At 36.5% G+C, this 21,303-nt stretch overlaps 1 pseudogene across 1 annotated transcript in view; it reads right to left on the bottom strand.

The window, feature by feature from the left end:
- Positions 1 to 7,147, bottom strand: part of 4930503E24Rik (RIKEN cDNA 4930503E24 gene) — a 55,415-nt pseudogene extending 48,268 nt beyond the window's left edge. Inside the window, exon 1 of the transcript NR_028310.1 lies at positions 7,097 to 7,147. The product of NR_028310.1 is annotated as an RIKEN cDNA 4930503E24 gene (transcript). The remainder of the gene's footprint in view (positions 1 to 7,096) is intronic.
- Positions 7,148 to 21,303: the final 14,156 nt, after the last annotated feature.

Here is a 21,303-nt window from a genome sequence, read left to right as displayed (position 1 = left end):
TATACTGGAGTGCCTGGAGTAAAGAGAAGCATTGTGTATTACAATGACTTACATCCACTATCTATATAGTTTAAGTGATATTTAGCCATATGTTAGAAACCTACAATAAAGAAGCTGTGATCAGATGAATTCCAGGCTTATTTTGCCAGTCATTGTGCATTCTATGCTTGTACCTGAGTACATCATGGGCAACAGATGATTGCTCCCCAGTGTGTGTGTTCACACCTAAAGTCAAACAATGCAGCACTGCGTCTTTTCTCTTCTGGTTTGCACTACATGGTGTTTGTAAAATGAACCTCTGTAGTATACTTGGCTGCTCCATTACAATAACACTTTCAACAGAGACAGTAGAGACACTGCCCAATTTTGTATAAGAAAAACTTTAGCTAAGTGCTTGCTAATTTGCATTTCATAACATTTATTTTTTTAAATTGTAACTATCACAAATAAGAATAAATCAGGGACTTGAGAGATGGTTCAGTGGTTAAGCGTGCTTGCTGTGCTCGCAAGATGGCATCGGGGAATCTTATGCTCTTCTTATGCCTGACTACTCATGGGGGTTATCCTTGAGTGTGATCAATATATCAGAGGTCAGCAACCAAATGTCAATAGCTTATCATCTCTAGGTAGGTTTATGCCCACTTGCCCTTATCTATGCTAGGATTTTGACCAGCTTGTGCTTTCTGTTGTATAGGAATTTCCTCCAAGATTGTAATGTTCTTTCTTGAAGAGAAGCTCATTAAGACACAAGATGTCAGAGGGGAAGTACCTACACTCTAGTGAGCTCTCAGAGACTGAGACACCAACCAAAGAACATACACAGGCTGGAAAGAGACCCTTGGCACATGTGTAGCAGACAAGAAACTCAGTCTTCATGGCTTCCTTGTCTGGCCTCACTGGGAGATGATGCGCCCATGGGGCCTATCCTCTCAGAGGAGAAAGGGAGGGAGAATGGTAATAGGGACTCTGTTAGGGAGGGATGGGGGATGACCAGGGGAGCTGCATTGTTTGGAATGTAAATAAGTAAAAAAAATAAAATAAGCAGTTCCTACATTAATGGTAATAGAGTAAAGGTGACTGAAGTTTTCAGAGAGTAGCAGAGAAGACAGAATTGGGTATTTTCAACGAATACATATTAAATTGTCAGGAGAAAAAAATTTCCAGAGTTTTCTTGAATATCAGCTGGACTATAATTAACAACAGTCATTTCAAAATAGCTTCAAGAGAGCTTTTATTGTGCTACTTTTTTATGTAGGTGTGATTTATTTTCAGATATTAAAATTCATTCTTGGACTTGATTATTACTTGATGTATGCATTTATCAAAAGTATTTATCAAAAGCATCAAATGAGTCCCCACGAATCCTATAATTACAGCTATTCTGTATCATAAACACATTAAATAAGGCTTAAAATAAAGTTTATATATAAAATAAATATGCTCCACTCAGTATTCCTGAGAAAGTGTCTTAAAGTTCTATTCTTGGAAAGATTGATAAGTAAAATAGTTTCAGCTGACGATTAGATTCTCTAGGCAAACATCCAAGCAGGCATTATGTGCAAAATATATTTATTTTTATATGGTCCATTTTGTAGCTGTTAGCTGTTTATTTTACGAAAATACAGCTTATTATCCTATGGAGCTGATAACATGTTTCCTCTTTATTGTTGCTGATATTGTCATCCACTAAGGTTTTATTATATAATAAATCTGATATAATGAATAGGATTAACAATACAATATATTAGAGAAAAATTCTGTTCCAATAGATAATATATAACAAATATATATGCTTTGTCACCAAAGGGTAAAGTTCACCTTCTATTAGTAAGCTGCTATTCACACCGATCAAATAAAATGATGAATTAAATACCCACAGCAGCTGAAGTAAGCCATGTACTAAGTTCAGATTCTATAATACATAAAAAAAAAAATGACTTTGATTATAGCTAAGCTTTACAGTGCATACACATATGGTTTTAACATATCATATATCATGATGTTATTTTCATTTATATTATTTGAGTTGTATAATGTGGGATTTTTAATACAGTATTTGTGGAACTAGAGTGTTATGCTTGTAGGTAAAGTGTTTACTTTACAAGAATGAAGAGCTGAGTTGGCCTCCTGAAATTCATATGAAATCGGGGCACAGGAGTGTATTACCCAGCATTGGGAAGTAAAGCCAGGTAGACCTCTGGGGATCATTGGCCAAATGATTTCAATGAGAAAACCTGTCTCAAAAATAAAGTGGAGAACTACAAGGAATACACTAGGTGTTGAGACCTCTGGTTTCCACACATAAAATACAAATGAACCTTCATTTATATGTGCCTAAACCATACACACATACACACACACACACACACACACACACACACACACACACACACCTATCAAACTAGGCTGTTTGCAATAATATTGTTATTAGATCTTTGAAAATTTTGTTCAATGGGGCTTTTATTGGTTTGTAAGTATTTTATTTTATTTTCCCCTCCTCCATCTCCCCTGCTTCTATGAGGGTGCTCCGCTAAGCACACACCCCTTCCTGCCTCAGTGCCCTAGCATTCCCCATACATTGGGTCATCTAGCCTCCATAGGACCAAGGAGCTCCCCTCTCATTGATGCCCAACAAGGCCATCCTCTGCTACATATGCAGCTGGAGCCATAAGTCCCTCCATGTGTACTCTTTGGTTGGTTATTTAGTCCGTGGGAGATTTGGAGAGTCTGATTAGTTGATATTGTTGTTCTTCCTATGGGTTGCAAAATCCTTCAGCTCCTTCAGTCTGTCCCATAAATCCTCCATGTGGTTCAATGATTTTTAGTTGAACTCATGCTCTCTCCCAATCTCCCAAACTCCTCTCCAAAGCATCCCCCCATATTTCTGTACCCATGTAGTTTTCTCTCCTCCTGTTGAAAATCTCATCAGATAATTTTTCTCTTACCCAATTATTCATGGATATATCATCTTTTACTGGAATTTGAATTCGCTGCAATGGTAAAACTTAAGAAAAACCTGACTCTCTCTTTTCATAAATACTTGTGTTGTTTTTTTTTCAGCATAAATATAGATTTTGCATTTTTCTTGGTATTTTATTTTTACTTTACATTTTATTTTGCTCCATGTTCATCAACAGTATAAGAATCTATATGCTTTCCGTCATGTGAACCAACCACCTGTTTCAGAATAGTCATTTTGGTTTTCTCCATGTGGAAACATTTTGTATCAAATGGATATTTAATAAAGACTATTGCCCATATAACACTGGAGTTGCTGATAGCCCTGGTGCTATTTATATTTGATGTTAATTTCATTCTCCTGTGAGTGGTTGCAAACTAGGAATGAGTCAGCACTCAGGTGATTTCCTGTAAACCTGCTTCCCACCTTAATTTGTAAAATAATGGAGAGTTGATGATTGGGCAGATAAAAGGGAGGTGAAGCAGAAGGAGGGAGGAAGAAGAGGAAAGAAAATGGAAGAGGGAGAGGACAGAGGAGAAGGAAGAAGAAAAGTGGAGCAGAAGCGCGTGGCCTAGCGAAACCACAAGTTCTAAGGGGGTCTCATAAGATGGGAAAGATGGTAGTGTAGCAATAGATCTGCCCAATCTGGGCACATAGCATGTATTTATATTAATTGTGCTGTGTTTTCAGTGCCAGGGCATATGTGAGTTGGAGATTTACTGCAACACACTGGTATTGTTTTTGTTTTCTAAACTTTTCATATGCTGTCTTTTATAAGATTATTACATTGAAAATAAATTGTAACTCCCAAAGTTAGTTTGCTTTCAAAAATGAGAACTTAGTTAACCATTATAGTCCCTAGTGATGACCTTTCTATAGTATATCTCCATGAGGAGCTGTACAGCTCTCTGCATAACTTTCTCCAAAGCTTTTTCTCTCTTGCTGTCTCTGTGTGGCATCTTTCCCATGACATAATGACTTTTAGTTCACTCCTGTAGCCCCAGAGAACAGGGTATTTTTACGTTGTTGAGACTGAAGAGTAGTAGACTGTGTGCGTCTAACAAATTTTGATGTTGTCATCTGTCAAAGGACTGAGGTTCTCCCTAAATTCCTTGCTTGGGGTGAGTTGTGGTAAAATAAGCATGGAAAATCTTATTCTTCTTCAACAAAGCAACTTCATTATACTTGGGTGTCTCCCTCAGCAGGATACTGAATATTCTAGATATTCTTTTTATACTTCTAAAGACTCACCATAATGGTGTCTATATTTGTAGCATTGTCATTCCCAGCAACTGTGGGGAAAAAAGACTCCTATCTCCTTATCCTCAGTTATATGTATTAATTAATTATTTGTTTAATCAATTCTATATAATTTATTGTAACTGTAGTGAGATAATGTCTTGCTGTGGCTATGTTTTTTTTTTTTTTTGTTTTTTGTTTTTTTCTGTTGAGTAGTAAAAGTGAATTGGTTTGTTGTTGTTGTTTGGTTGGTTTTATTGTTTGTTTATTTTTGTTTACTTTTTCCGTAGAACTGCTGACAATTTATATGTCTTCCTAAGATTAGATTAAGGCCAAAGAAGCAGAAAGAATAATTAGTATTTATTTTTCTCATGTTCTTTCATTTCGCAGAATTATCTCGCTCTATCATGGTCTCTACAAGTTACCTTGGTCTCCTGTTACACCTTTTCACGTTTCTGAGTCCTGACCTAGATTTCTTTTCTATCTTTTATTTTTCTGTTTATGAATAAAGCATGGGTCTTTTGGGTTTTCTTTTTCTTTCCCTACATTTTCTTCCCCATGGTGAACTATTTCTCTACCGTGAGGCTGACCTTCATGTCAGCTTAAATTAAATAGCATAGGTATTTTTTCTTTCCCTCTTCATTTTCTTTGTCTGAGAAGCCAAGATATGCAGCTTTTCTGTAAACCACAGTAAAATTGTCATCAACCTTTAAAAAGTCTATAAAGCCTTTTATCTGTTCTTGAAAAATGGAAGCCGATTTAAAGTTATAGTTTTCAATATAAAGTGGTAACTATGGAAGTAAATTCATTTGTTAACTAGATATATTGAATTATTCCATTACACAAAGAATTTGTACTTCAATACATCATCTTGTTCATAATTAGTCTAATTCTTTGTTTTGTTTTTAATTGAACAAAATGTGTTCTAAATCACCTATTTTTATTTAACTCAGCTTTCTCCCTGTCTTATGTTCACAGGTACAAATACTTTCTGATGGAATACTCAATTTTTGTTGTCAATAATATCTGTGATCTCTCCAGCTTTAGAATCTCAATGATGTAGACAAAAACGATGTTCCATAAATGATCTTAAATTATGCAAATAGGAATACAAGGAAAAATGTAATAAAGCAGACTATGTTGACTAAATAATTACATTCACTGAGTATTCCATGTAGGAAAGTATTCTCTTTGTCAGTTGCTGTAATTAGGGTTTATGATATTTAGTTACTCAGAGATTAAAAAAATCTACAAACTCAAAACTTTACATGGTATAATTCTATGGGCAATTAATGTCAGATGACTGGATAGGAGGTGAGGAGCCACTGGAAGAGAGTTTATATGTTTTATCTAGATTAGTACTTTTGATCTATCCACTCACTGAAATTAATAGAAGAAAAATCTTTTCATAGATTAGAAAATTATCAACTTCCTTTTAGACTGTACCACTATTTAGAGACACATGGACCTATGGAGGGGATGCTTCAGATTTGAACCAAACATGGGATCTTCTTCTTCTTCTTTTTTTCTTTATTAGATATTTTCTTTATTTGCATTTCAAATATTATGCCCTTTTCTAGTTTCTGCTCCAAAAATCCCCATCCCCTCTACCCTCCCCCTGTTCACAAATACACTAACTCCTGCTTCCTGGCCCTGGCATTCCCCTATATTGGGGCTTAGAACCTTCACAGGATGAATGGCCTCTCCTCCAATTGATGACCAGCTAAGCCATCCTCTGCTACATATGCAGCTAGGACCATGAGTCCCACCATGTGTTTTCTTTGGTTGGTGTTTTATTCCCAGGGAGCTCTGGGGGTACTGGATAATTCATATTGTTGTTCCTCCTGAGGGGCTGCAAACCCCTTCAGCTCCTTGGGTACGTTCTCTAGCTCCTTCATTAGGGACATGGAATCTTCTAACCTCCAATTCCATCTTATTTTTTTTCCGGATGGATATCAGTTTATTCTTCTTCATGACCAAATAAATCTCCCATTATGTATACATGCCATATTCTCTTTATCAATTAGCCACTGGGGATTTAGGTCAGTTATTCACCTTGGCTATAGAAAATGATCAGCAGCATCTACATACGTGTGGTTTCCATGGTTGTACATGGACCTAGTCCTTCATGGGTATACACTGAGAGTGGTGGAGTTGGATCACAGAGATGTTCTGTTGTCACTTTTTTGGAGCATCCATACAGATTCCCATAGTGTCTAAAACAATAGACAATTACTGTTTACAGCTTTAGTTAGTAAAAGTCTTAAATTATATAAGAAACCCTAACATGTACCTGCTACCATAGAGGAGTCATGGTATAGTAATGGTGGTAAGAGTTTGGCTGTGGAATATGAGTAGCTGAGAATTGCTAGATTCCAGTTCTTAACACTGAATCCAAGAATTTCATTTGCTCCCAGATTCCCTCATTTTTAAAATGGGGATGATAATTATATATTTCTAGTGAGCAAGTCAGCACCCAACGCTTAACATTATAGAATGTGTTTTAAGTCGTTTTCATTTTTCTTTTAACTGTATTATGATTACACTTGTCAAGGGTCTGGGTCCATTTGTTCAGGAACTAGGACGAAGATAACTAGAAGTCAGTAAACCGGGTCTAGAAGGTTATGTAAGATAGACTGTAGAGCCCAGCAGTGTATGAGACACAGTGTGGCTCTTTCTGTTACTTTCTTTCCACTGTTTTCTATCATTGGCAGTGATGAGGAATGACATAAACTGCCTAGCACTGTAAATTTCAATGAACAATTGGAATCGAAGTATGCTAAGTTTTGGTGAGGACCAAGTTAATAGGTACGTAGAGCTTAGGGAAAATGGCAACCTGAATGAATAAATGATAGCTGAAAACAATACTCAGAGTTCACAACCACTTCCAGTAATTACCAAGGTTCTCTGCTTCCTGGTTTTCCAGTATCTGAGTAGCCTCCATGGAATGGAGCCACTACCTAGGGTACGTCACAATGGCCAACGTATGTAGGAAGCCGCCCTCACATTTGCCATTATAAGATGGCGCTGACAGCTGTGTTCTAAGTGGTAAACATAATCTGCACACGTGCAGGGGCAGTTTTCCCGCCATGTGTTCTGCCTTTCCCGTGATGACAACTGGGCCGATGGGCTGCAGCCAATCAGGGAGTAATACGTCCTAGGCGGAGGATAATTCTCCTTAAAAGGGACAGGGTTTCGCCATTCTCTCTCTTGCTTCTTGCTCCTGAAGATGTAAGCAATAAAGCTCTTGCTCTCTTGCGCTCTTGCGCTCTGGCTCCTAAAGATGTAAGCAATAGAGCTCTTGCTCTCTTGCACTCTTGCTCCTGAAGATGTAAGCAATAAAGCTTTGCCGCAGAAGATTCCGGTTTGCTGCGTCTTTCCTGGCCGGTCGCGAGAACGCGTGTAAAAGTTGGTGCTGAGACCCGGGACGAGAAGACCCGGGACGAGAAGACCCAGGACGAGAAATCCTGGGACGAGAAAACCCAGGACGGTTACCATCACCGGCGCAAGGAAGATCCCTCATTCCGGAACCAGAACTGCGGGTCATGGTAATGAAGTGTTCCCGTAAAACAGACTGTTGAGAAGGATTCAACTGCGTGAATTCAGAACTCTTCAGCTGGGGCATGGTGGTAATGAAGTGTTCCCGTAAAACAGACTGTTGAGAAGGATTCAACTGCGTGGATTCAGAACTCCTCAGCTGGGGAACGGTGGTAATGAAGTGTTCCCGCAACACAGACTGTTGAGAAGGATTCAACTGCGTGAATTCAGAACTCTTCAGCTGGGGAACAGGGTACCCGTAAGTATAGCTTTACAAGGTAAGTCTGGCCTTGAACTTTCTAACGAAATTCAAGACAGTCTATCAGAAGTAAAGTGGGAAATAGCTTTACAAGGTATGTTTGGCCTTGAACTTTTTCTAGTGTTAGGAGCCTTTTTGTTCCTTTTCACATGTTATCAAGTGGTTAAGGCAGGGCTGAAAATTCTGGATGAAATTCAGGGCAATCTATCAGAAGTAAAGCGGGGAGAGAGAGTAGGAGAAAAGAGGAAATATGGTACACAAAATAAGTATACAGGCCTTTCCATGGGTCTTGAACCCGAGGAAAAGTTTAGGTCAGGTAAGAATACCTGGGGAGAGATTAGAAGGAAGGAAAAGAAAAAAGAAAAGAAAAAAGATCAATCAGCGGAGGTCTCTAGGAGAAGGAGCCTATACTCATCACTAGATGAGCTCAAGGAGCCAGTTCTTAATAGTTCTGAATCAGATGAAAAGGCTATTAGGGCCTGGAAGGCACTCTCCCGAGCAGGTGAGGCCACTGGACAACTAACAAAGATCGTCCAGGGACCTCAGGAGTCATTCTCAGATTTTGTGGCCAGAATGACAGAGGCAGCAGAGCGTATTTTTGCAGATTTGGAGCAAGCCGCACCTCTGGTAGAATAGCTTATTTATGAGCAAGCCACGCAGGAATGCAGAGCGGCCATAGCCCCAAGAAAGAACAAAGGTTTACAAGACTGGCTCAGGGTTTGTCGGGAGCTTGGGGGACCCCTCATTATGCGTTACTTCCATTCAGTATGAGAAATTTACTAGGGCAGCTAATTTGTCAAAAAGTCTTTCTCAGTATATGTTACAGAATTGGACGGCTGAATTTGAACAGACCCTTCGGGAATTGAGACTTGCCATCATTCAGGTCAACTCCACGCTCTTGGACCTGTCCCTGATCAAAGGATTACCCAATTGGATCTCCTCAGCATTTTCCTTCGTTAAAGAATGGGTGGGATTAATATTATTTGGAGATATACTTTGCTGTGGATTAGTGTTGCTTCTTTGGTTGGTCTGTAAGCTTAAGGCCCAAACTAGGAGAGACAAGGTGGTTATTGCCCAGGCACTTGCAGCTCTAGAACATGGTGCTTCCCCTGATATATGGTTATCTATGCTTAAGCAATAGGTCGCTGGCCATTCAGCTCTTGCACACCACGAGGCTAGTCTCATTGCACGGGAGCCAGAGCGCAAGAGCGCAAGAGAGCAAGAGCTTTATTGCTTACATCTTCAGGAGCAAGAAGCAAGAGAGAGAATGGCGAAACCCTGTCCCTTTTAAGGAGAATTATCCTCCGCCTAGGACGTATTACTCCCTGATTGGCTGCAGCCCATCGGCCCAGTTGTCATCACGGGAAAGGCAGAACACATGGCGGGAAAACTGCCCCTGCACGTGTGCAGATTATGTTTACCACTTAGAACACAGCTGTCAGCGCCATCTTATAATGGCAAATGTGAGGGCGGCTTCCTACAAACGTAGACTGAAAACATGAGCCAGAAATATGGGCTGCTTTTTTTCGGGTATTTTGTAAGGGTCAGAAGTACCAAATACACACAATAATATATTTTCTGTAGTACTTTTATATTTATAACCCAGATGTTGATGTAATTCACAGGAACACATGACATTAATTATTCAAGTAGAGCTAACTGGGAAAGGACTTCATCAGTGACATGAAGGAGGACGGAGTAAGATACTGTGGGAAAGATGTTTGAAACGTGCATGCTATTCTGGCTAAGGATATGGCCATGCAGCTCATCACTGTGGAATCAATATTTTCCACCAGCAACTTTTTTAATCGAGCTAACAAAAGAAGATGAGAAAGATGAGTACCTGAACACACATGTTATATTTTGAACTTTTCTATAAAAGCTTTAAGGATGCTGTAGCTCTCCACAGGAAGCAAATGAGAATTTTGCTTTTTCTCTCCCTAAAACTTAGGTGAGCTCCAATTTTCAGCTCTTTGTCAGTTCTAAAGTTATAATTTTCTTTTTGTCACAACCATAGTTACTGAGAATTTGATGGAATCAACTTGTGTGTCTCTAATTTCTCAGAAACTAGTGAAATGCTAGGAGTTATCTTTCTGGGTAATTAAAGCTGCATGTTAGAGGATAGTATGATAAGGGTGGGAGGTTTGGGAAACTATTTAAATCCCAAGTCATTACCAAAATAATTATTCTAAAGAAATCCTTTCCAAACTTGAAATACATAATGATGCATAAGTTCAATGTCCCGAGTACAAACATCTGGGATTCGTCGTTTATGTTACTTCAGGACTCTCTGAAAGCACTCTTTTCTGTGGAAGATTATAAGCTGAACTTTTACCTCCTATGATGGTTAGCACACAGCTGGCTAGCACTAGAGGCAGAGCAAAGATTTTACTTAATAAGCCATGCAGACTATGCTTAATATAGATCTTAAAAATTGAATACTGAACTTGTATAATACTTTAAGACCAATGGGTACCTTGGTTTTATGAACTAAAAGCAGAAGAAAGAAAAGCAAATCAAGGCAAAAACTAAGATCCAAGTACTATCATGAAGCCCTCCTTCCTCATACTAGGATCGAGGATAAAGCTAGACAAATGTGTAGGCTGAATAGAAACAAGGAAAGTGTGGTTTTATTATTATTTACCCTGAATCCTCACTGTTTGCAATAAGTTATAAATACCCACAAAAATGAAGCCACTATATTGGAAACATTCTTATCCCGCTGTAAACATGGGACCCTACTGAATTCAACTTAATGAATAAGTATAAGAGTGTGTCTGTCTTGCCTGTTCCTGTTTTAGGACAATGTTCCCAACATAGAACTCTTTTATTTACTTCTGCCTAGCTCTTACACATGATGCCATATAATTACTGCATATTGTTTTTCTTTACTAGAAGGAGCAGAAGCACTAGTGTTAAATGTAATAAATTGGGTTAAAATACCCCAGGGATCTTTTGACAGCAGGACAAGGAACTCTCCTCTGTAGGCATTGAGCACGGTCTGCCACAGAAGCTCAAATTCAGTACTGGTCACCCCAGTCTTATATTCCCTTAGCATGAAGAGCATGGGCCCCCAATGGAGGAGCTAGAGAAAATACCCAAGGAGCTAAAGGGATCTGCAACCCTATAGGTGCAACAACATTATGAACTAACCAGTACCCCGGAGCTCTTGACTCTAGCTGCATATGTATCAAAAGATGGCCTAGTCGGCCATCACTGGAAAGAGAGGCCCATTGCACATGCAAACTTTATATGCCCCAGTACAGGGGAATGCCAGGGCCAAAAAATGGGAATGGGTGGGTAGGAAGTGGGAGGGTATGGGGGACTTTTGGGATAGCATTCTAAATGTAATTGAGGAAAATATGTAATAATGAAAAATATTTTTAAAAAAAGAAAAAAAAGAGCATATTCAGAAAGGTACAGGGGGTGGGGTGGGGTGGGGTGGGGTAGGGTGGGGTGGGGTGGGGTGGAGAGGCAGTCTTCATTTTGTGTGTAGACGACTTTACATAACAGCAAAATGAGGAAGAGCTAGGGAAACAAAAGCAAGCTACATGCCTCTGCTCTTGTGACAAATTTGCTTTTCCCCTTAAAGATATGGCCATTTAAACAAACAAACTCCCCACCAGCATTACATCAAATTATTTGACCTATGTCACTTATTTAGAAAACATGAGGATTTGGATGTTATCCACATCTGGGTATAAACCCTAAGATGTGATTTTAAAAGTAGCATAGTAATGGATTAAGGATGAGGAGGGTGTATACAAAAGAGCTCCCTTCATTGATGAGGTTCCCTGTACCTCAAAGAAAGACATTGCTCTTTGAAATTTATATGATCTAACGTTTTACTTACTTACTTACTTACTTACTTACTTACTTACTTACTTATTTTCTCCTAGAATACATCTTAACTCCGGCACCTCCTCCACTCCTTGAAGTTCCCATCCTGGAAACCCAATGCATCTCCATTAACTTTCAGAAAAGACCAGGCCTCACATGGTATCAACCAAACATAGTGTAAGATACACTAAGACTAGGCAAGAACACTTCCATTAAAGTTAGACAAAGCAACCCATTAGGAGGTAAAGTGTCCCAGAAGCAGATGAAAGGGTCAGAGACAGGCCCACTCCCTCTGATAGGTCTCCTAGAACATCTTTAAATCCACGTCCCCATCTAAAGTATGTCATCCATCTCTACAACACTAGAGAGATAAGCACACCATGAAGGATCTTGAGTCTCATCTATACCATGTTCCGTCATTACAGACTGTAATCATGGATTCTTGCCACATTTGAGTTTCCTTTTGTTGACCAGATTTATTTTAATATGTTGTAGAGATCCCTAATGGAAAATAATGGGATAATTAATATAGTTATAATTTTCACATTATGGGAATATGGTTTAAAGCTATTCCCTTGGTTTTCAAGAATCCAAAGCATCTGCCTAACTATTGATCATCTTCTTCATCCTTCAACTATGCTTTTTCTCCAACACTGTCCACAAAGCAGGGCTTTCTAGAAAGATAACTATATGTGTCTAACATTTCACCTCCACAGAAAGATCTGTGGATTATACCATAAAATAATAAACTATGATATTCCAGTGAATCTTCTATTACAGCCCCTTATTAATTTCTATATCTTATATGATTCATGCTGTGCTGAAAATAATTTGAAATCTCATGATATTGAACCAAACTAATAGGAAGAGTTTTATTCTAAACATTTCTACTGTGCAGTGACTTTTATAACAATGTCATGAGCATTGGTTTGGGAGCTGATGGAAATTATGGAGCCTTGGCCTCAGCTGAATTAGTGTATTAGAATATTTGAGAAAATCCAGTTTTATTTAATAATGGTGTATGAAAATACAGGATTGAAAATTGGGATAGGAATGCTCATAAGGACTGGAAGTAGCAGAGTAGAAAAACATTTTACTCCTTATGTGAAAGCCTAGCATTAACTACCCAACACACGCACACATGCACATCCACACACAAACACACAGCTGTGCACATGCACACACATGTACACAAATACATGCCAGCACAGAAAAACAAAAACAAAACAAAAAACAGTCCTGAGAGAGAGGGACAGACAGACAGACAGACAGACAGACAGACAAATGGATAGATAGAGGAGAGACAGAGATAAAATCCAGAATATTAGCCAAATCTAACCATGTAGAAAAATAAATAATTACAATCATTTATAGTAATTATTGTTTTCTCATAATAAAATAAAAAATTGGTATGACACACTGCTGAATACAAAACTTGAAGCTGAGGTTTAGACATATTTAGTCTACCATTATAGAAATTAATAGCATATAATACAGTCTTTGATTATAGGAAAAGATGAAACCAAATCTTTGCTTACCAACTATTTTACAGATACACGTTTGGAACATGTGAAATCATTCAAATTTGCATGCTTGCCTTTATTTCCTTTTGTGAAGGATGTATATTTTGGTATCAAACCCATTGGCAAAGACCATATTTGAACTGTTAAAAAATTTAGCCATTTCAATGAAGAATAATAAAATATTTTAGTTCTCTGAGCTTTGGAGATAATTGAGAGTAGGCATTTGCTACTAATTAACAAAGTTTCAGTTTTCATGTTGCCCACACAAAATATTTTCCCATAAAGAAAATATGCAGATATGCTGTCAAAGGAAGAATTCCCCTCATATCACTGATTACAGACTCCACACTTACACTCTGGGTTAAACCCAGATTTGTTTTATATAAAGGGGATTTATAAAAAACTTACAAAGTTTTACTTGCTAACATAAATCAGTCTGACATAAACCACTATGAAAGGCTTTCATAATTATCCCATTTTTATTTTAAAATAATTATTGCTCTAAAATTTCCAGATAGCTAAATAATCTGTTAAGTATACTATAATTTATTACTATTAGCTATTTGATCTCACCCATATCTACTTTTGCAGGAAGATATTTTTCTATTATGCTAAAGCCACTTGTGTCATCTAAAATATACAAAACATTCAAATGTCTATGTGGACACATAATAAGATTTCATTAAAATTATAACATTTTCATTTATATATGATTAAGAAAAAACATAATTTAGAAAAACAAAAATGATACTGTGTTTCCCATTTTACAAATAGTTTTCTATTACTGAAATAAACCAATGTTTAAAAGAGAGTTCTCTAACACAAAACTCTTTATATATTTATCATAAGAAACATATAAATACACACATTTGTAGTTTAAATTAAGTTTGTATTAATAGCTTTCCTTCAAAGACTGTGTACATCAATTCTAATAGAGTTCTATCTTTACATCGTATGATCTATATAAAAATGTGATTCCATCATAAATCTGAATTATATTAAATCTGTAGTTTACTTATCATTAAAATGATTATTCTTTTATGCTCATATACATAATATATAATTGAGTATCTGTATTAGTTTACAAATATATTCAGTTTAAGAGGTAAAAGTAAAAAGGTGAAAATTTTTCTAATAATAAACTATTTTAAATATGGTTAAATTCTCCTCCTGATGATAACTTAAATCTTAACAAAAAATCACATTATAACACTTAAGTATACATAGCATGTATGTTTTAACATAATGAAGAGCTAATAACATCAATGAGAATCTCTGTAGAGCAGTCAACCCACTAATAAAGGAAAGCACTTTTCTCTTTTCACAACAGAAGACACTGAATTCAAAGTCAAGGAAACAATATGGATTTTTTAAGTTCCAATGCAACGCGACATGAAGCTACAGAACACCTGGACATGGATGAGTAGGTTATTTAAAGAGATGGTAAGGGCAACCACAGATATAGGTCCCATTTTGATTAAATTCTGGCTGATTTTCAACTATGTGCAAACAGAATAGACTCCCAGAAACACAGAAGAAAAGTGATGACACCAAAGTGTAGCTGCTATCCTCTAGGGAGAAAGAATTGGAATATAAAAGCCCATACGCTTAGAAGGGCCCCATTTTAGCACCAAAAATTATGTTTCAAAGCAAGGCTGTTTGTTCTCAGAACATGAGTAAGTGAAGACATATCAGCCTTAGTTCATAGATGAATCTCTAACAGTTTAAGGTGTTTAGACAGGTTTTAAACTGTCTTAGCATAAAACCATTCCTCCCACAGGATAAGCACAGAGAACCTCACTCCACCATACATCTTCGATGTCAGGAATGTATTAAATAGATATTTGCCACAGAAATGAAAAGACAAACTAATTCCTCACAATGCAAAAATAATAACACAAAGGATACCTTATTGTGACATGAATAATTAAAAGGATTTGGGCATAGAGGCTTAGTGATTGAAACATGTATTCTTATAGCACCACTCCATAGGCTGAGCATATACAAACCATCACATTCCACTCATGCCCCCATAGGTTTGCTCAAACATGAGTCTATGGGGACATACCTAAACATAGCATAATGCAAAATATATTTAGTGCAACTTCCAAAGTCCCCATAGTCTATAGCAGTCTCAACAACATTAAAAATACAAAGTTCAAAGTGTGTGTGTGTGTGTGTGTGTGTGTGTGTGTGTGTGTGTGTGTGTATTCCTAAATATATAAATACATCATGCTTATCCCATACAATGTTACTTGTATGTGTATTTTTCAGGGCCGACCATTTGGTATGGGGTAGACAATTAGTGTGGTTTTCTGTAAGACTCTGTCTCTTGCAACGAAATGTTTCATTGATGGTGTGTGTGTGGAGCCTACATTGCGTTTTCACAAGTGACAAATACAGACCACAAATAGTTGTGCAAAAGAAGGAATTACTCAAACTTCTATTGCATACAATAGAGAGCTTTTTATATATCTCGGTAGATTGATTCACCGAACTCTCCTTTCTTCAGAAGAGAATTTCTGGTTATAAGAAAAGAAAAGGTCCTTCGTTTATATGGTTAAAATCATAACAAAGTAAACTCAGGCTCATGGATCTGAATTCAGATGAACAGTTTTTGTTTTCCTTAATCAGCTAACCTTTGTTGACTCTGCTAATACAACATTATGGAATGGTTAAGTATGAGCCTGAAAATGCATATTACTCAAGTTTTAAAATTGGCAACTGAATGGCTCACCTGGAGATGTAGGAAAAATTTCACCTTTGGTAAGAAGATGAAATGTTACAAAGGTAATAATTTCCATGGGGATAAATAAAATAGAAAAAAAAAAAAACAAACATTAGTCTATGCCAGCATGTAATTCATTTGAAAACAATATAGCTGGCCTCCAGATTATGGTGAAAATGAAAAATTGGCAGAATATTCTGTTCATCAAAATCAGGAATAAAGTTGGGAATACCACAGTAAGCTATTACAAGTTCAAAGTGCAACTATAATCTACTAGTTAATATTAAATAAGAAAATAATTTACTAAATGCACAATTACCTTACAAATATATTTTCTTAAGAGTAACCAAATAAATAAAAGCAATACAAGAATATTCTAAAATAAAAATATGGACATGTTACCATCACCTTCTGATTATCTATAGTACGTGTCTTACTTGTGTCTGTGTTCATGTGTGTGTCCATATTTAAATTATTAGAAAAACACTGAAGGAAGGCTGATACTCTAAAAGGATCTAGCATGATGAACAGACAACTATTTTCCCTATAAGTTGTTAAAATTATTGTCTTTTTAAAAATACACACACACACACACACACACACACACACACACACACACGTGTGTGTCTGTGTGTGATCTGTAATACATGCTTTTCAAATGAAATATTAATGTAATTATATTAACATAATATTAATATAATTTCAATTATTAAAATGTTATAGTATTAGTAAAATATTAAACTGTATAAATGTGAAACATAGCTGCTTTATCAAACTGAAACTTGATAGACGGGTATAAAATGCTTTTACCATACAGTTTTGACAGAAAAAATTCATAGCTTTGACATATCTAGCATATAAAATAGGTAACTATTTTCCTTATGAGGTGTTTAAATTATTGCCTTTTAAAAAATGATATAGAATCTGATTTTTAGCAGTTTATTTATTTAACATGTGCTCTTTTTATTTTGAATTAAACAATATAAAATGCCTATCTATCTTATTACAGGGATATTTGCACATACATCTTATTTGATGCTTTGTTTGGAATAGACAGAAATTAGAAACACTCTAAATGCACATCAACAGGTGAATGGATAATGAAAATGTGGTACATTTACACAACAAAATATTTTCCAGCTGTTAAGAAAAAAAATGAATTTATAAAATTCGAAGGTAAATGAATGGAACTAGAAACAATCACCCGGAGTGAAGCAACTCAGACATAAAAGACAGATACTGTGTAGTAAATGTTGTTTTTTATTTCCTTTGATGATGGGATGTGATGAGAACTATAACCAAACTACAACTGCATGGCTTACACTGAGAACAGAGCATTTCTATCTCTATACTAACTATTCCTATGCCTGGACCAGGATACTGCTAGCCTCTATACAATCTAACCTAGGCCTAGAATGCTTCAGACCTTGAGACTTACAGCTGAATAAGGTTACCCTTTCTAATTACTTCTGAACTCTGACTGGCAGGTTCAAATCAGGTATTCTGGCTCAAACTCCTCTCCAAGCTGGCTGATTCAATCTGCATTCTGGGGCTTCTCACTGAATTGTTCTGCTTGGAAAAACTAACTCTGGCCATTTGTTCTAATCTCTGTCTCTTTCTCATTCTCTGACTTGTCCTGCTCTCTCTCTCTCTCTCTCTCTCTCTCTCTCTCTCTCTCTCTCTCTCTCTCTCTCTCTCTCTCTCTGTTGTGTGTGTGTGTGTGTGTATGTGTGTGCATGTGCTGCTCTTAAGTCCTTTCTATCTCTGACTCATTTGGTCAAATTCTTCTCTGACTCTCCTATCTGCTCCTCAGTTAGATGTCATTGATTGCATTAGGGTATGTACTACATGCATGTGTGATGGTTTCAATATGCTTTAGCCCAGGGAGTGACACTATTTGGAGATCTGGCCTTGTTGGAGTAGGTGTGCATTTTTGGAGGAAGTATGTCACTGTGGATATGGGCTTTAAGACCTCAATCCTAGCTGCCTGGAGGACAGTCTTCTCCTAGCAGCCTTCAGATGAAGATGTAGAACTATCAGCTCCTCTTGCATCATTCCTATCTGGACACTACCATGCTCCTACCATGACGATAATGGATTGAACCTCTGTACCTGTAAGACAGCCACAATTAAATGTCCTTTAAAGAGGTGCCTTGGTCATGGTGTCTGTTCACAGCAGTAAAACACTAAAACAACACGTTTGCATGCCAGCCAGGTCACATAGTCTATAAAGGCTTCTGGATATCATCTCTTGCCAGAGCAACCATGTTACTGGATTAAAATTCCTCTCCATTATATATCTTTTCATATATAGATGTGAGCTTTAATATTTTAGATATATATGTTTAATTCACCACAATTCAGATAACCCCAGAAGTTACGAACCTAGTAAGGGATGAAGAGAGAAAAGGTTATTCTAAGGAATGAAAAATGGAATATAGAACATTATAATAAAGAGATAAAGAAGAATATAAAATAGGAGAATGAAATAAAATAGGGAGGAGAAAGGAGGACATGGTAAAGGAGGAAAAATGGAGATAGACAACCAATGCTAAAGTTTTTTTGGAAAAAGCTATATGGAATACTAATATTTTAAAATATTTTAAAAGCACATATGCATATACATATATTCACATATGCACATGTACATGTAAATACATATATAAAACACATATATAAGACACATATACAACACACATACACACATATATACACATACATCACACACAAAATCATATATATAAATGCAGATGTACAGACAGATATAAACATATATATGTGTATATATATGTGTATATATATATATATATATATCACAAATCTATACATACATACAGACATGCATCCATACAGACAGACATATATACATACAGATATACAGACAAATATATATATACATATATACATATATATATATATATATATATATATATATATATATATATATATATATATATATATATGCCAGGAATTAGTTACATCTTGCTGAGTCATTGGCCAAAGTCTTCCTACTGGCTAAGCAAGCCTCTAAACAGCATAAATTATTGCCAAGGGTATTGGTTATTCTACACAGGCTTAGTAAATTAAGATTTAAAAATTATAAGCCTACAAAACTATTACTATTATTTTCTAAATGTACATAGCAAGAAATGCCTCTTAATGATTTATTGTTATGTCCCTGGGGTGTACCACTCAACAATCATCAGAGATTCTGTAGTCCATGGACACTAATGTAGAAAGTCACAACTGTACAATGTTCTGATTGTAAAAGCCTGGAGAATTCTGCCCTAAATGTAGTGATAGGTAATGATTAAACCCCTTCATTTGGGGTTCAGAGATCTATGTAGAAGTAAAGGCAGGAAAATTTTGCTGCAACCATTTATGCTGAATCCCTGTGATTTACTAACCAGACAGAAAAACTTCGTCAAAGACATTCCCAGATGTTTGTCTCCCAGGTGATTGTAGTAGATCCAGTCATCTGGCAGTCAATATTAATAGCACTGTGATGATTAATCAATAGTAATATAGCTAACTTTTTTTAAATCCTAAACTTTTATTGTGCTATTCAGTAAAATATCACTCCCTTGTTCCACAGTAACACACAAGTACTGTATGAAGTATGGAATTGTCATCTTTTTTTTTTTTCTAGAATTTACAATGAAAGCTGAATGCCGCAATTCTTTAAGTATGTTGAGACATTTTAAAAGAATTTCATTGACAAATGATGATCTGTGACAAATAAATTTGACAGTAATTTAACAACTCTTGGTATAGTTTATTCAGGGATATAAAGTCTATCCAAGAGAAGATGTGCAAGACCATCCTACAACAACCATGAAGAGATAGTCTTCCCAGTTACTAAATTAGGTGACTAGAAGTCTACAGTAACTCACAATCAATGTCACTGTATATGTGCTATGCAATAGTGGTATTAACAGTGACTTTTTCATTCCCAAAAGTGTTCTTAGGAGATCAGGTTATTTTTAGGTGATTTCAAATGAGATAGAACATATTTTAATATCTATTTTATACTCTGTATAATTACATTTTCAAATCATCTGTATTGTTCCACCATGGTTCATTTAAACTAATTTTCAGCTATTCCATCTCTTGTTTATTCTATCTTGGTATTCCCCAGCCCTACCATTTATTCTTGGTAAGATGTCATGTAGTCCAGTTTGGTTTCTCCTTCTCACTATGTAGCTGAGAATGAAAATGATACTGGATTCCTGGCCCTCCTCACTCTATCTCAGATTGTGAGATTCAATATGTGCACCTGCCCTCCACACTTCCCAGTTAGGCAACACCAGAGAAAGAATCCAGGGCTTGATGTATGTCAGGCTTCATTCTGCCAACCAAGGCCCACTCTAGCCCTTTGTGCTGATCCTGAGTACACTATACCATCACTGGGAATTTTTTTCAATTAAGATTTTGGTTTCAATCAAAAATAAATCTGAGTGTCCCATCTTTTCCTGTAAGTAATGCCATATCTAAAATTTCATCACACTTAAAGAAATATAAATTCACGTTTGCTTGAACACTATGAATGCCTCCATTTATAAAATAGGTTTCAAAAAAGAATGTGGTTCTGACTACAACATGTTTACTACATTTTCATTTAGCATATCAGGAGAGTAATACCATACCTTCCATTAGGCCAGATTTACTAAATTTCCTTTAAAATTTTTTAATCAAAATCTATTTAGAGCAATACCTGAAGAGAAAGATACTTTTAATCTTAGAGATTTGACAAGCATCTCAGCTGTAAGTGATTCATAAGTATTATATTAAAAACGTGACTGTATTCCATTGAAAATAGAGTGTCTCTGCTTTATAAGAACTATTAATTTAGAATCTCCTCTTAGAGCTTGTTGGAACATTTTAGGACAATGAAGCAACTCATACCCTTGACAGAATACTGGTCATCTTATATTCATTTTAGGTTATTTTCTTTGAGAGAGCCCACAGCTTTAGGAAGGATGAACATCAAAGTGGATACCTACCTAATCATCCAGATCAACTGATTCAACCACAGTGATCAATGGGGTGACAGATGCCACAGACAGATAGCTCTTCCATATCACTTGGGCATCTCACCAACAAATAAACCTTCCACTTCCATGAATAGATTATTTCTAATTAAGTTATTGACCAAAAGGGTCTCATGAGAACCCCCAAACTAATCTTTGCCAAGGCTATTGCTTGTTCTCCACAAACT

Source organism: Mus musculus, chromosome 10 (genome assembly GCF_000001635.26).
Source record: "Mus musculus strain C57BL/6J chromosome 10, GRCm38.p6 C57BL/6J".
In the NCBI taxonomy this organism is placed as follows: Eukaryota; Metazoa; Chordata; class Mammalia; order Rodentia; family Muridae; genus Mus; species Mus musculus.
Note: the sequence above shows the minus strand (reverse complement) of the source record. Positions and strands in the feature narration are given on the sequence as shown.